Raw genomic sequence first — 15,898 nt, forward strand, 5'->3', positions numbered from 1 at the left:
TAAAAAAATAAATTCAAATATGAGTAAAGTAGGAAGAGAAGGAATCATGCAGTCTGGGTGGTAGAGACAGAACTAGGTTTGGAGATGTCTCATAAGATAATCTTCGGAAGATGAAAAAACTGATTTTATATTTGATTGGATTATTTGGAGGTGGTTATGTCAATATGCCTCTCAAAATGGTCATGTCAAACAAAGCTAGATCAAAATGCTCTGCTTTGAGAGAGAAATTAGTGAAACACAAAAGGAAGGATGTAAGGTAGGATGTGGCAACGGAGGCATGCTCTTAAGAGGTCTATATAATTTTGATCAATATTGGGGAAGCTATCAACAGGATCCGATAAGCAGCTGCATGGTAATTGAGATTTAATTCATTTTTAAAATAAATTTCTGCATCAGATTATAAGATGTTAATAAATTATATTTCAAAATGCTGAATTATATGCACAATACATTGATTCAATAACAATTTGATAGCTACCCATTGCCAGGCACTGTTCACCACCCTTTTCATGTTAAATCATGTAATTATCACAGCATCCCAAAGAAGTAGTTAATATCCCATTCTGTAGACAAGAAAGCAATGGGCTCAGAGAGGGTACAGAATTACAAGGTCAAATGGACTGAGTGGGTTATCATAGGTACTGAACACTTGATTTGGTGAAGAAATAGAAACTTATTTTGCTGTACTTTCTGGAATAGTTATTGTTTCTAATAAATGCTACAGTCATTTTTAGGGTGAACCTATTCTTTCTGTAATTCTGCAAAAGGAAGTATCATTTAGATTAAAAGTGAAAGAAATTAAAAGCCTTGATTAGTAGCAAAAATAACTGGCATGCATTTATACTGCAAGATTTCTACACAAGTAGAATGATACAATTGCTTGCCATAGTCATTGGGTTTTTTCTTCACAGATATATATCAATATGAAATCACAATGAAATAATTGATTATATTATAACCTAAAGCCAAAAGTATATTATACCCCTGAATATATTTAATGTAAGCCATCTTTTTAAATAGTAATTTGCATCAGAATATCTTTAACAGTCCTCACACCAAGCAATAGATAGCTCAAATCTGAAGTAATATCATTTTTCAATTTCAGTAATTGGCTTATTTTATATATGATGTTGTGGAAAATAGAAATTCTAGCTTTAAAAACCATAATTTTATGAATGTGGGTGCAAATAAGTTTATTTTTTCCATTAAATACTGTGTAGACTGTTCTGAGATGTAAATCATTATAATTTATAAAACACCATTAATCCAATAAACATAATTCTATAAATTCTGATATCACTCATGCATTTAATTTATTCTAGTGTCTTGGATAAAGCAATTTCATAAACTAAACACATACTTTTACCTTGATGAACAGTATTACACAGATTTATTCCGATGTGTTTCGATTTAGCCATTATTATCAAACATATTCTCCACATTTATTTAAAAGCTGTATAATGTGGTAGTTAGAATCAGGCAGATGCACATTTGAATATTGGCTCTGCCACTAAGTAGCTAGCTGGTGTGTCAGTGGAGAAGCTACATAACGTCTCTGAGGTTGGGTTGCTTCCTCCATAAAAATAGGGTTAAAAATAACTACCGCACAATGTTGTTGTGAAGTTGCTGTTAAATAAGTTTACATATATGACAGTGTTTGGCCCAGAGCAGACACTCAGTGCATGTAAATATATTTCCTTTCTTAAAATATTACATGATGAATTTGGAATTGGGTAGTTCCAAGTATTCAGTTAAAAAGGCTTATCTATGTGCTTTAATTTAACTACCCCATATAAGCAACCAATTCTCAATGTTGTTTAAAACCACAGTTAGTGTAAAAAAACAAACAAACAACTCTAGCTATTATTTGCCAGTTGTCACAAGATATGAGAATTTAGTGAAATGCTTTTTGGATAGGACCAAAAAAAAAAAAAAAGCCCACGGTTTTCTTAAAAACGAGTATGAGTGTGCTTGTAGTTGAAGGATGGTAACAATAAAAAATGAATGCTGGGTCATTAGGTTCATCTTCTGGCTTTTCCATTGTTTAAAAAGACAGATAAAATAATAATTACACAAATCACTTGGGTGCTATGATGAGAGAATGAGATTAGGAAGGAGCTTTATTACCAGTCTATAAATGTGTCATAAAAGTACAAAGTCATTTTATTGCTTTTTCTATTTCAAGCAGCTGTCATATTAGTCATATGTGTTTTCTGCCATCCATGATACATAAGCATGTCTTTTCAGTATGCTCAACCAATTAACAAGCCAGGTAAGTAAAAGGCAGAATTTCTCAAGTCCAAATTCAAGGTTTGTAAGAGAGTAATGCAATTTTTTAAAGCCCATTAAAAAAAAGTTACTTGATTCATGTATGTGTCTCTAGTGAATTGCAGACATCTTAGAGTGGAAGTAACTTCTCAGCCTTTTTGACATTGGTGAATATTTCTATCTGTGGTCTACATAATAAACAGTGTCCTGGCATAAAAGTAATACTTGTTTTAAAGAATGAGATCAAAATAGTCCTTAATTTGTCTTTCAAAAGGACACTTCAACCCCTTCAGGGTAAATAACAGTGTTAAAGATGACCTGTACAATTAGAAACAAACTTCTGAATCATTCAATCATGTTATTGAAAAGGGTGGCCAAGATTTTGTTAAAAAAAAGTCAAACTGATTATTAAAGTGTAATAAATGGTTGTTGAATTGCATTGACTCATATCTAGATAATTCTGGGTGAGACTGATACATATTCTACCTTAAATAAGTGTGTTCCTTTGATCCTGCCAAGAAATCAACAAATGGCCTCATCAGGTTTAGCTAATAACAGATTAGTGAGGAAATAACTTTAAACAAACATCCAATACAACTTCAGATTATTTTACACCTAACTCAAACAAGATTATTTTTAAAAATCACCATTTAAAATGTATTCTTAAAACTCTCTACAAATCCAGTTTCATGATTAAGATTAACTAACCCTTCAAACAAGAAACCCTGTAAAAATAATCTCCTCTTGCTACATCTAAGCCAATACTTGTCTAACCTGTCCTATGTTCGTATTTCAAGAAAACAAGAGAGTAGCACTTACAGACCCAATGACAGTTTGAGGTGTATCTTTTGCAAGGCTTTAGATGGCAGAGTGCTTTAACACTGCCCAGCTGTTCTAGTTACTTCCATGTCTTAAATTTCCCCTTCACAGTGACCTTGATGTGCCCATCTAATGTACAGCTGCACTCTCTTGAGTAGGCAGGTTCCTCCCACAGCACAGTTAGTAACTTAGTGGTATAGAATCAATACATCAAGAGAATTGTTTGACTCACTTTGGAGGAAGGCAGTTCAACTTGACATCTGTAGTCACGATTCTTTACTTTCCAACCAACAGGAAACCTTAAAGCATATCAAAAGATCATTCAAATACTATGGCCACAGATAAATAAATCCCATCATAAGCACAGATGCCATCCCCACAGCATTGCTTTTTGCCCCATCTTAAACCAAAAAAAAAAAAATGTATTTTTTAAATGGTTCATACTGGCTGTTTCTAAACTTTTACTTCAATGCACACTAAGCCTTCAGAAATAATTATTCATAGCAAACTAATTTATGTGTAATGTGAGTCTAGGAGATTATCACACTTATCTTACCATTTATTTGAAAATACTTTATTCCAGGAAGACTCCTTCTGTGTCACATTTAATTGCCTTTGAAGCTCCTGCCATTTGAATCTGTCTTCTGGAACATGCATTTCATCATTATTTTTTAGCCTTGTTACATCAATCACCACAACTGCTATAGAAGATTTCTGGGCTGTGAAGTGATAATTTGTTCCAGTGGTATTAATGAGGCAAGCAGTGGTCTGGAGGGAGGTGACAGCCCATTGCTTTACAGACAGCATCAGATTAAGGTGCTGGACTATATACGAGGCTTTAAGCATACACTCTAGAGCTTTTGAAGCATTTTATAACTTCCTTTATCAAACTTAACATAGAAGAGATACCTCCAACACCTTATCTACAATGAGCTAGGCATATCTAATCACCAAGGGGTGAGGGGAGCATTAATAGCGTTGCCCAACTTACCTTGAGTTACAGGCACATAAGAGAAACTTTGTACTGCTCCGAATTTGAAGGCTCCCTGATGCCTTATAAGCTCTGAATTGGTCTATTTCCATTACCATGGTTGTAATGGCATGTCCCTAGCCACAGAGGAGTCTAATTCCCTGAAGTGCAGCCAATGAAAACTTGTATTTCTGGGAATTAAGTCCCAGAACTAGGAATGCCGGTTTGTTGTTATAATACCATGCCCATGAATACCGCCTCTAGGAAGCAGTACATCTGGAAACAACAGATGGTACATGTGGAAATGGGGTGGATGGAGTATTTTAATACCCATACATCTCTAATTCAGTTCTACAAGTCTGATTTCAATGCTTTCTCAGATTATAGAGTATTTCAGAATTGGTAAAATAGGCCTTATCCAAACTATTGTTACTATCAACAACACAGGATGAAAGCCTAATGTAATATCATTGTATATGAACTCTCATTTGACTATATATATATATATATATATATATATATATATATATATACATAACATTCTTGACTTGGCTTCTAATAATGGAACAGGTCAGTCCAGTGTACTTCCCTATCCCTTTACCAATAACCACAGAACACACATCTATTTTAAGATGAAACCATCCCACAGTGCTACTTTCCTTAATATAGGAAGGAAACATTTAAGCTTTTTCACACTCTGTCTAAACAGTTTATCTCCTTCCACCTTCAGAAGCTACCAGGACTATTACAGAAATTTCACTTAATATGGTAGGAGAACAGCTTTGCTAGAAAAATACTTCCTTCTTGTGCTTCAAGAAGGCTGAATTAAATTGTCTTTGAGAAATGTTGGCATTTTAGGAAACATACCATCTGAATGGTAGGAAAATAACTTTCAGAAGCTTAGAATTTCATATTCTGTACTTAGTGCAACTTATCTAGAATTAGGATAGTATTGTACTCTCTATCAAAAGAAAATGAACTCTCAACTACAATAGAATACTGGGGAAAAATAGATGTTTATTGAAAATTCCAAACCAACCAATGCACCATTTAATGTGGCATAGTGGAAAGGAAGCCAAATCCAGGTGGCTATGAGGTCAACCCAGACCCAAAAAACAAGTGGCAGCTTACTGTAATTACTGTTTAGCACTATATTCGCTTAAATAAAAGGAAAGAGGAAATCTCCTATCCCTCCTCCCTGCCCCCTCACTTCAGGAACCCCCTAGCTCAATGGGAAGCATTATCCTAGACTTTGACCTTTCAACTTGTGCTCAATATGGACAAATGGATTCAAAATATGAGATGAAACTACAAAATGTCTCTGGACAGTACAACCTCCTTTATAGTTATGTGGGGACAAAGATCCCATGTGCTTTCATATCACAATCATACCCTAAGTACATTCAAAGCATCCCTGTAGTTTATGCTAATTGAGGAAAAGACCCTGAAGATGAATGAGCTAGTATTAACATGTACATATAAGATGAAATATAATCAGAGAATCCAACACCTCCACTAAAGACTCGTTATTATTTTTTCTCTCTCCCTCCCTCCTTCCTTCATTCCCTTTTTTCTTTCTTGTTTCTTTATTTCCTTTATAAACAAAGTAAAACAAAGCGTTTGATATTACTTATCCAAACATAAATGTTTTGCTAAAATATCTTTGAGGGGTGGTTCAAAAGTGTCAAACGTTTACCACAGTAATGAAATAATTCTCTTATCCTGAGTTCAGAAAGAACAGCACAGTGGCTAAAAGCAAACTCTGAAGCCAGAATGAGTTCAACTCTAAATTACTAGCTGTGTTACTTTGAACAAACTACTCATCCTCTTCATGGGTAAAATTGGGACATTGATGGTACCTATCTTGGTGCATTACTGTGAAGATTCATTGAGTGAGTTAGAGATTGCTACAGCTCATCAATATCTGTATTTCCTTGCTCACCTCTTCCTCAATACATGAGAGGACTGCACTTCTTAGCTGTTAGGTTTAGCCATGTGATTAAATTCTTGCTAATGATTAATTGGTAATGTGCCACTTTTGGGCATGGACCATAAAAACCTCCTTATGCAATACTAACTCTCTTTAACCATCCACTGGCTAAATGAACAGACTCTTAGACTGAGAAGAGACTAGAGCCACAAGATGGAAAGAGCCTGGGTCTTAACTAATTATAAAGAAAAGAGTTCCTCTTACTGACCCTCATGGAACAGTGATAGGAATACCAAATATGTGATAAATCACCAAAATATTTGACTACTACAGTGAGATTACTCATTTAAAGTACCTATCACAGTACCTGGCAAACCCAAAAAAGAGTTCAATAAAAGTCAGTTATTATAAACTTTGCTGTCAGGGTTTGCTATGGACTGAATGTTTGTGACCCTCCTTCCCCAATTTTTATGTTGAAGCACTAACCCCTGGTGTGGCTATATTTGGAGATGAGGTTACTAAGGAAGTAATTAAGTTTCAAAGAGGTCATAAAGGTGGGACCTGATCAGATAGGGCTGGTGTCCTTATAAGAAGAGACACCAGAGAGGTAGGCTTCTCCACATTTACAGGATGAAGAGGTCAAGTGAGGACACAGTAACAAGGCAGTGTTACTGCAAGGCAGGAAGAGAGGTCTTACCAGAAACTGAATTGGTCAGAACCTTGATCTTGAACTTCTAGCCTCCAGGACTGTGAGAAAATAACACATATCTGTTGTGTATGTCACTCAGTCTTTGGTATTTTGTTATGGCAGCTTGAGCATATTCAAAGTCCTACATGAAAGTATTAGAAACAAAATACTTGAGACAGTCTGTATTATGGAAGAGAAACTTAAGTAAGGTCTATCTCTGCTGAATATTCAACAGGAAACCTGAGATATTTTTCAAAGGTTATCGCTATCATGTATACTAGCCCTTTGCCATTAGAAAAACATTTCTATAATTAAGACTGGACAAAACTGAAATTTCTCTTCATCCCTGCTGCCCACCTCGCCTGGTTCAGCAATTTGAAAAGAAATGCCTACACACATGCTAAATACACTAGCTTCACATAAAAGCAACAGCTCACCACATGTTGTGGATCTTGAAATATTATGATGACACCAGCTACATTCCATGAATACCCCTCAGTTTTCTTAGCTTCTTGGCTAATTACCTTATTGTTTGCTGTTCTGACCAGAGACCCAGTTTCTTAGGCCTCTGACTTGCTCCCCTCTGGACTTATATTATCCTTCCCCACCCAGCCTAAGAGAGGTTACATGGCATTTCAGATAATAGTGACTTGACTTCTCACTCCAGACTACCCTTCTGCCTCGTTGCTTAGAAGCTTCTTTTCCATCTCAGTCATCCAGCACCAAGGTTGACCCAGGCTCATCAGCGAGTCCCAGATTTCTTAGGCCATCAAACCACGTAATAAAGTGCTTCACATTCACTTCTCTATTTCCATTTTCCCTTTGACTGTCTGAAATTTAGTTTCCAGGGCCACAATACTGAAACCACTGACCTCCCAAAAGACAAGTCTAATGGCTTTTTAGCTTTCACTTTTCTTTATCCTTCTCTAAAGATGCTGGTACTGATGACCACTTCTTTAGCAAAGCATGCCTGGTCGGCAAATACCTTCTTTGTTCCTAATAGTAACATATTCCTCGATGCAATTTTATTTTATTCTAAAGAATCGCAGTGAGAATATTGCACATTTTGTTAAAAAAAGCATTCTAAAGGCAAAATCATTTGACAAATGAAATTATTTACTAGCATCATAGAACTCCTTATAGTTGAATAGAACTTCATATTTCACAGAGAATTTATGATATATCTCAATAATCCTATGAAAAGACAGGGCAAAAATTATTATATCAAGTTTATATATAAGGGATTTAAGCCTTGGAAATATTCAGTGCTTTGCCAAAGTCACCTAGCTGGTAAGTAGCAAAGCCAAGAAAACTCAACCCAAATCTTCAAATGCTCAGTCTAAGATTCTCTTTACCACATCACAAGCAAAACTTTATTTATTTATTTATTTATTTATTTATTTATTTATTTATTTATTTATTTATTTATTTTTACAAGTAAAACTTTAAAGGTAAACCTGCAGAGGCAGTTTGAATTTTTAAAAACTAATAACACAGAAATGCTACAAATTCAGTTATTATCATCATTTTATCTTTTCTTTCCCTAAGATATTACACAACTTCTCAAAACACAAATAAAAAATGAAATCAAAGAATAAAATGCCAGTAAATCATAATGTTATCAATGACAAGGTTCATTATTTTGATTAATGATATCAAAATATCTGTTAGAACAGCTAACAGATTTGGCATAATTACTTAAAAATTAATTACCTTAGTTACCATCAAGTATTAAAATAGAGACTAATCTCCTTAGGTGACAGTATTTTATGTTTTAATGATTATCAAAAAATAAAATTAGACATGTATACTATAAAATGTTTACTCCGATTGTATCTTAATTGAATTTATTTTTTCTAAAAAGATAATTTTTAAATTCAAGTTATTGTGACTTTACCTTCCTTTGTTAATGGTCACTCATCCATTCATTCAATAAACATGCACAGAATGCCCATTATGTACCAACCACTGTTCTGGGTACTAAGAATGCAATAGTGGATAAAACAAGGTCCTTGCCCATAAAGCTTTCATTCTGGGAGTCAGTGGAGGGGGTGGGTAGGGGAGACACACAATAAATAAGCAAGGAAAATATGAAGCATGTCACAACACAACAGGTGCTGTGGAGAAAACAAAACAACATCCAGGGATTAGGGAATGATAGTGGAGTTAAGGCCCTACTAATAAAATGGTATTTTGACAGAGATCTGTAGGAAGTAAGCTTTCAAGCAATAAAACACATATGAATAAATTATTTTACTAATTCACTCCATTTTGTTTAATTTACTACTGGAATTTTTTTGAAATGGCATTATGTAAAAGAACAATAATCTTGTTTTACTATTACTAAATCCTAGACTGCCATGCTGAACACAAAGGATTTTTTTCTTCACAGGTTCCGCTTTAATATCTCATGGGTTCACATTTTCATGCATTCTTTCTATAAAATGACAGCCTTAGTGATGCACTGGTCTAAACATGCTTTTATAGCAATCCCTCACATTTATATTAAAGAGCTCCTGCCACCTAGAGTATAAAGAGAACACTGTTTTGATTAAGGTATCAGCTGCCCCACTAGGTCAAAAGTCCAAATCCCAGAATGTGGGAAATTTCTACCTAGAACTTAAAAGTCCCACCTAGTCAACAGGAGTTAAATCTTCATCAGCTATCGTCCAACAGTTTTGTGTGTTGAACTTCAATACTCATGAGAGTAACTCAAGCTTAGAACCAGGGATTTCTGGGATCCCTGGGTGGCGCAGCAGTTTGGCGCCTGCCTTTGGCCCAGGGCGTGATTCTGGAGACCCGGGATCGAATCCCACATCGGGCTCCCGGTGCATGGAGCCTGCTTCTCCCTCTGCCTGTGTCTCTGCCTCCCTCTCTCTCTCTCTCTCTCTGTGACTATCATGAAAAAAAAAAAAAAAAAGAACCAGGGATTTCTCAGGTGGAAGGCATCTGGCTGGTTCTCCCTTAGAAAATGTGGTAGAAAAAAAAATAAGTAAATAAAAAAGAAAATGGGGTAGAACCTGAGAATGAATTAGTACAAATGGTGATCAATCACTAGAGGAACAGCAAAAAAGATCCTATTTATTCTCACTTTTATAATAAAACAAAGGTCAACCCAGCAATCACACAGAAGATGAATTCATCAGGCTAACTGAACTTCATCTGGCTTAGAAGTTAGTTTTCCTGTACATCTAGACATGGCAGAGTCATTCTTCTTCCAAGGGCTGCACACAGTTGGTTACCTTTGTTGAGTGCTGCTGCAATGCACACCCATATGAAGCAACATCAAAGTTCATGCAGTGACTTGTAATTGAGTTAAAGCGTTCCATAATAGTTTAATACAGTTATTGCACAATTTAAGTAATTTTTGGCACATGATAATCCATGGCTTTGGAAATTCAAGATAATTAATTGATTAATTAATAACCATTCCTTATATCCCACAGGTCATGGAACTGCCTCAATTCCATCATTAAAGTCGCATAAACATATTGTGTTGCCTGTTATTTTTCATTGGGTGTACATGGCCTTAGAACTAGTTTTTAAGCTCCTTACAATTAGAGTGAGGACCAGATCTAGTAGATGTATTTTAAAACAGAGCTTAATGAAGGCTTGTCAATCAATCCCATTGACTGATCACATGAGGGTTTTTTGTTTTGTTTTGTTTTTTGCCTACAATGCAGTAACCTTAGGGGTTCAGAAAGGAAGAGTTGTTCTATTGTAGGCCACACTGTGTGGGGGGCATCTGAGACAACTGTTAGGTAGTGACCACATCTCTTATTATGGAGTTCCTTTTATCCTGCTTTTTAAATTTTGTCTTTCTTTTTTTTCCTTCACTGCCTTATCTTTTCATCTTCTACTTATACATATTGACTTTCCTTGGCCCTTCTTACCACTGCTCTTACTAGCACTTGGAGGCACTGTAATGTTTCAGAAACAGCATGAGCTTTGGGCCTACATGTCTGGGTGGTGGTAGTGGTAAATGATGGTGATGATGAGGAGGAGTATAAATAGCTATCCTTTTTGAGCACTTACTAGAAATACAGGACAGTGCTAACCAATTTACACACATTTTTCCATTAAATATGCACAAAACTCTTTTGATTATAGGTACTATTATTATCATTCTTTCATAGATGGTGAAACCAAAGCACAAAAAGTTTGTTGGTCTCAAGTCCTTACTGCTACAAATTAGCATAAGCCAAAATTCAAACTCAGCTTCCTCTGCCTCCAGAGTCCTAATTCTTAACCACGATACTTAAGTGAGTTATTTTACCTCTCTGAACTTCAGTTTATTCAACTGTAAAACAAAGATGATAATATACCCTACTGATAATGGCATTATGAAGATCAAATGCACAGAGGGTACATTTGTCTCCCATTTCTCCCTCTCTTTTTCTTAGGAACCCAGGCGACTATTTAATTCTTCAGAACATATTGTCAAAAACTCAGGTAGAGCCCTGACTTTTTTGAACTGATTGCCCCAGAGCTCTTTGGAACCGTCTCTCCCACCACCTCACTTCTGCCCTCGGGGTTCCAAGTGATACTAATCGGCTCACTGCTCCAGACATCAAGATGGTCCTTAACACATGCACTGTAGCATAATGCCATCAAGAGTAATTAGCAGCTTGTTAAGCATCCCTTAAAGTCCTTGCCTCCTCCCCTCTCCCTCATCCAAGGGCTTATGTTTACCTTGATTCCAGAAAGGGCACTACTACCTGTTTATCAAATCATAGTGACACTATGCAAAAACAGTATTATTGTCCAAGCTGAAACCAGTGTAGTAGCCAATGTGTATCAAACTAAATGATGACTAGAGGTCAAGGTAAAATCCTGCAGCTAAAGGGGTGGCTACCTTTCCTCAAGAAAAATTAAAAATAAGTATAAACTGAAATTAAAAAAAAAGACAGAGACTAATTTGGTACTTGCCACTGAACAGATTGACAAATCACCTGGAATTGACCACAATCTATAATCCCTTTCTGGGAAGTCTATTGCCTGTAGGACCTAAGAGAGAGAAGGGGGGAAAAATTCTACTCAGATGTCAATTGGTTTCCTCAGTTCTAAATGTTAAAAGCTGCTTTGATGAGAGTCAGCCTATATTGTGTATTTCACTGGCAAGAAAGAATCAAGAAGTCCAGATATGCTGCAACCCGGAGACACTAGATATCATTTGACCTTCAAATGAATGTTTATTCATATTAATGTAGTCTCAAAGGTAAAAATGACAAAAGCCCACTCCAGGATCCCAGTCTGTATTATAATACCCAGCATCTGTAGCAGCCTGCCTCACCTGAAGAAGCAGCTCAAATCAGGATTCCTAAACCAAATACAACAGAAATGTTTAAAATCTGGGCAAGGGAAGGAAAACAGATTCCCCCCCATGGCTGTGTTACTAAGTGGACATGCCTTATTGGTTTTGAATCTGAGCTAAAGCACTATCTTCTTGCCGGATATGAGTCCTGAACAACTTGTATGCTTGGACTTCACATCTGCCTGCACCCTCTTGCTGTGCTTGATCCTCTGGATGCAGTTCTCTAATCTACACAGACTAACCAGGCTTCTATTTTCTTCCCTATCATGCCTGGACTTCCCATACCACTTCCCAGCTCCCCTGAAATTTCTAGTTGTGACACAGATGCTTCCGTTTGGCCTAACAACCTGAGCCCAAGTTTGCTCACCAAGATCATGTATTATTTGCCCTTCTGCATAGTGATGCACAAAACCTGGCACTCAGTCTTAAACTTGAACACTCAGAGGGCAGAAAATGTGTCACTGTAGTTCTCTTGGCATAGTACACAGGCAGTTAAGTGCTTTTTGATTATGATAACTGAATGTACTCAAAAGTTCTCATAATGGAAACAAATTAAGTCACATCACAATGAAATTTATGAAGGCCTAGCAGATTAATACTACCTCAGAGTAGTGGATGAAAATGCCTTTCACCACTAGTAGAAATGAATCACCCTCAGCTTACAGGGTAATCTCTTTAAGAAGAGGTAGAAGAGGCAAGCCAAGAGGAGAAAAGAAGCAGAAAAGGCACTGAACAGCAAAAGCTACACAGAGACCTGCAGATTCCAACAGGAATCCTACGCCCACCACCTTCAAGATGCTTTATCGAGAGTCAGTTCAAATAGTACAGTTTCTTTAGAAAGATCAGGAGAAACAAATGGTCTTGGATGGGTATTCTCTGAACATGGTTACACAGTATTTTTATCACTAAAAGTTGCGTGGTTTCCTCCTTTGTATGACTTTTTTCAAAGTCTAAATTATATAATGCTCAGAGTGAAAAGAAGATCATTCTAGTGTGCAAACGGTCTTTTAGCTCTCTGAGGATCTGACCATTTCTAACACAGGCCTACACAGCAACTTCTGCATTGTTGGCTTTCAAATGTTTTGCAGCAATGATTGAAAGAAATTGGATAGGAAGTTTAAAAATTAAAGTCCTCATTACGATGGTAATTGGTTATATGTAGGATTTTAGATTAACTGGACGACTACTAAATGATGTCTATCAAACCCTGGGGCTAATTAACTTCTTCCCCCCTCTGAATATGCATCACTTTTACCAACACCAAAAATTAGATAAAGCATGTGTTTCTGTAAGTTTATCACTGCATTAATAGGAGCTCTACAAGTGAAGCTATACAACAGAAACCAAAGGAAATTCTGGAATGAAGTTATAAACATTGCAACAGATGTTAATTTTCTTTGACTTAGGTGCTTTTCAAGGATATTAAAAAATATTGCTGACAGACTTTTACTCAAAAGAAGAATGTGGAGTGCACATGTCCCTGATCTTTCAGAGAGTTCAACTCTGGAATTCCTATATTCTTCTCCACAAAATTGATTCATAAGATGTATAAGTAATGTATTTAGTTTTTAGGCCTCCACAGATCTTATCCTATAAATCAGAAAAAAAAAAATCTCTGTAAGACCATGTGACCCAATCTTTGGTTTGGCATATAGGACAGCCACAGGGCTAGGTAAATAGCCAGGAATTCTGTGGTAACAATATTTTAAAGATTTGAGATTCTAGGACACAGATGATTCAATTTGATTGAAGTTCATTTATATTCTTGTGGTTATTCTTTGGACCTTAAGGATGGGAAGTCAGGCTGCTAAAAACCTAAGTTTGAGAACCAAAAATCTTTTGTTGACAGCCTCCATTTAATTGGTAAACTTTAACTCTGAGTGGTAGGAAACAGGTAGGCCTTGATGGAATAGGAAAGGCTTCTGAAGGAGGCAACCAAGTTAAATACTAAACAGGGAAAGAAAAAGTGTCAAGGTCCTATAAGTTCAAAAACCATTCCTCGCATCTTTGTTATTAATATATTTTTTCTTTGTTATTAATATTTCTTGAACATTTACTATGTGCTCTTTATCATCCTGATATACGCTTTCATTTGCATCATCTCCTTGAATTCTTAAAGCAGTTTTACGAGGTCTATTCTATTATAATCTATTTCACAGAAGAGGAATCTGAAGGGTCACATATGTGATAAGTAGAAAAGGCAGGGTTAAAGGTAGGACTACCTGATTCTAAAACCTAGTCTCACAGTATGTCAAAAATGACTAGGAAACAAATCAGTTGAACCTGAAAACATATCCAAATCAGAAGTTATGTTTGTTTCAGTACTACTTTAAATAGGTCAGGGTTCCCAAAGTATTAGGAAAGCATCATATAGAAAAGAAATGTGGACCTTTATACAGTCAGACAGATGGGAGTGTGTAATTCAGTGCTTAAAAAAATTAGCTATGTGACTGAGGGCTAGTTCTCTGACTTGGCCAAGAAATACTTCCCTTATTTGTAGTTGGAGTGATAATACCTACCCTGCTGGATCATTGAGAAATTAAATGAGATAATGTATGTGAAGTGCCAACCAGTTCCTGGCACCTTGTATGCACCCAAAAAGTAGTCTAAGTAGTATTGATTATTATGGTGTACGGAGCCACAGTGGCCTGCAAAGACCTTGCAAGTAGTGTCTGGGCTGGTTCAATATGCAGATCACACAAAATTTGTGGGTTTTAAAAGTGTCATTTTGACCACTTTAAAAAGCAATAATAACATTTTTAAAATGAGGCCCAGTAAATAATAGCTCTGTACCCAAGCAACAGCACAATGCCTTTTTTTTTTTTTTTAATGTGCTGTACTAAGAGTGGAAGGAGTAAGATAAATGGTCTTTTGCCTCCAAGTAGTCTCTGGCATAAAGTCTGAAAATGCTTGAGAGAGACAGACACATTGCATGAACCAAAGGAACACTTCATTTCATTATTTAAGTTTGAAGGGATTTTTTTAGGCTTGAAGAACCCTGATAATTATCAAATGAAAAAGGAAAGGTCTTTTCCTTCTAAGATCATGTCAACCAGCCCCCTGGCTCCAGGCACACTTGCATGAGAACCATGCTGAACAGATGGCCATCGATTCCCCAGCCTTCCTTAGTAATTTGTGCAAGTGCTTGGCAACCTTCTCTGTCAGGGAGTGCTTCCTCATTATATAGGACTCTAGAAGAGTTACTCTACATCTTCCATAGATTATCTGATGCCACATTTATTTTTAAAAAGAGATTTTCCGAGGGAAGGTTATTAAGGTGTGTTTAATTAAAGCTTCTACCTTTCACTGTCACAAAAACATATAACTCACGATTAATAACTTGAAGAAATTTCCTCATACGGAAGGCCTGTCCTTGCCAATTTTAAATCACACATAGTTTTCTATTTTTATCTGTCTCTGTGTAAAGTCCAGAAAGTTAATCAGGTTTTCCATCGCCCCTTACTCTGTAGGTCTTCTCATAATCTCCTGCATTGAGATAGAACAATGCCCCTAAACTCAATTTAATAAACACCTTCAGGACATGTGCATTAAGAATCAATAATTAAATGCTGCCCCTTATATAAAGAATACTACTGACACACCTCAGAGAGAGCATGAGCTCAAAAGACTGACTGACTGATTTATTTATTTATTTATTGCAGTAGCAGAGATGGATTTTCAGTGGATCAGTAAATATTTTTCCCAAGGGTAGATATTTGTAAGCTACATATTTTAAGATTTGGAAAGCAAAGCTAGAGGAAGCAAAGAAGGCAAAATGAATTTAGTAGAACATGGTTCGCTTTAGCACATAAATCCCCAATCTTCATTCTATATGACTAACATCCTTCTCCCTTTACCTTGGCCTCTCATTGTGCCTTGGGATTCATTTCCACTTGTTTAAAAACATTA

The 15,898-nt window shown here is 36.2% G+C and overlaps 1 protein-coding gene across 9 annotated transcripts in view; it reads right to left on the bottom strand.

Moving 5' to 3' along the window:
* The window catches only part of TENM1 (teneurin transmembrane protein 1), an 802,950-nt gene that overhangs the window by 724,822 nt on the left and 62,230 nt on the right, over nucleotides 1-15,898 (bottom strand). For 7 of the 9 annotated variants that reach the window (XM_041741545.1, XM_041741547.1, XM_041741548.1 and 4 more), the window contains exon 3: nucleotides 3,320-3,386. The exons of the other annotated variants lie outside the window; for them this stretch is intronic. The gene's annotated coding sequence lies outside the window, so the exon portion shown is untranslated. The remainder of the gene's footprint in view (nucleotides 1-3,319; nucleotides 3,387-15,898) is intronic. 9 annotated transcript variants of the gene reach the window in all.

The sequence above is a fragment of the Vulpes lagopus genome, chromosome X (assembly GCF_018345385.1).
Source record: "Vulpes lagopus strain Blue_001 chromosome X, ASM1834538v1, whole genome shotgun sequence".
NCBI lineage: Eukaryota > Metazoa > Chordata > Mammalia > Carnivora > Canidae > Vulpes > Vulpes lagopus.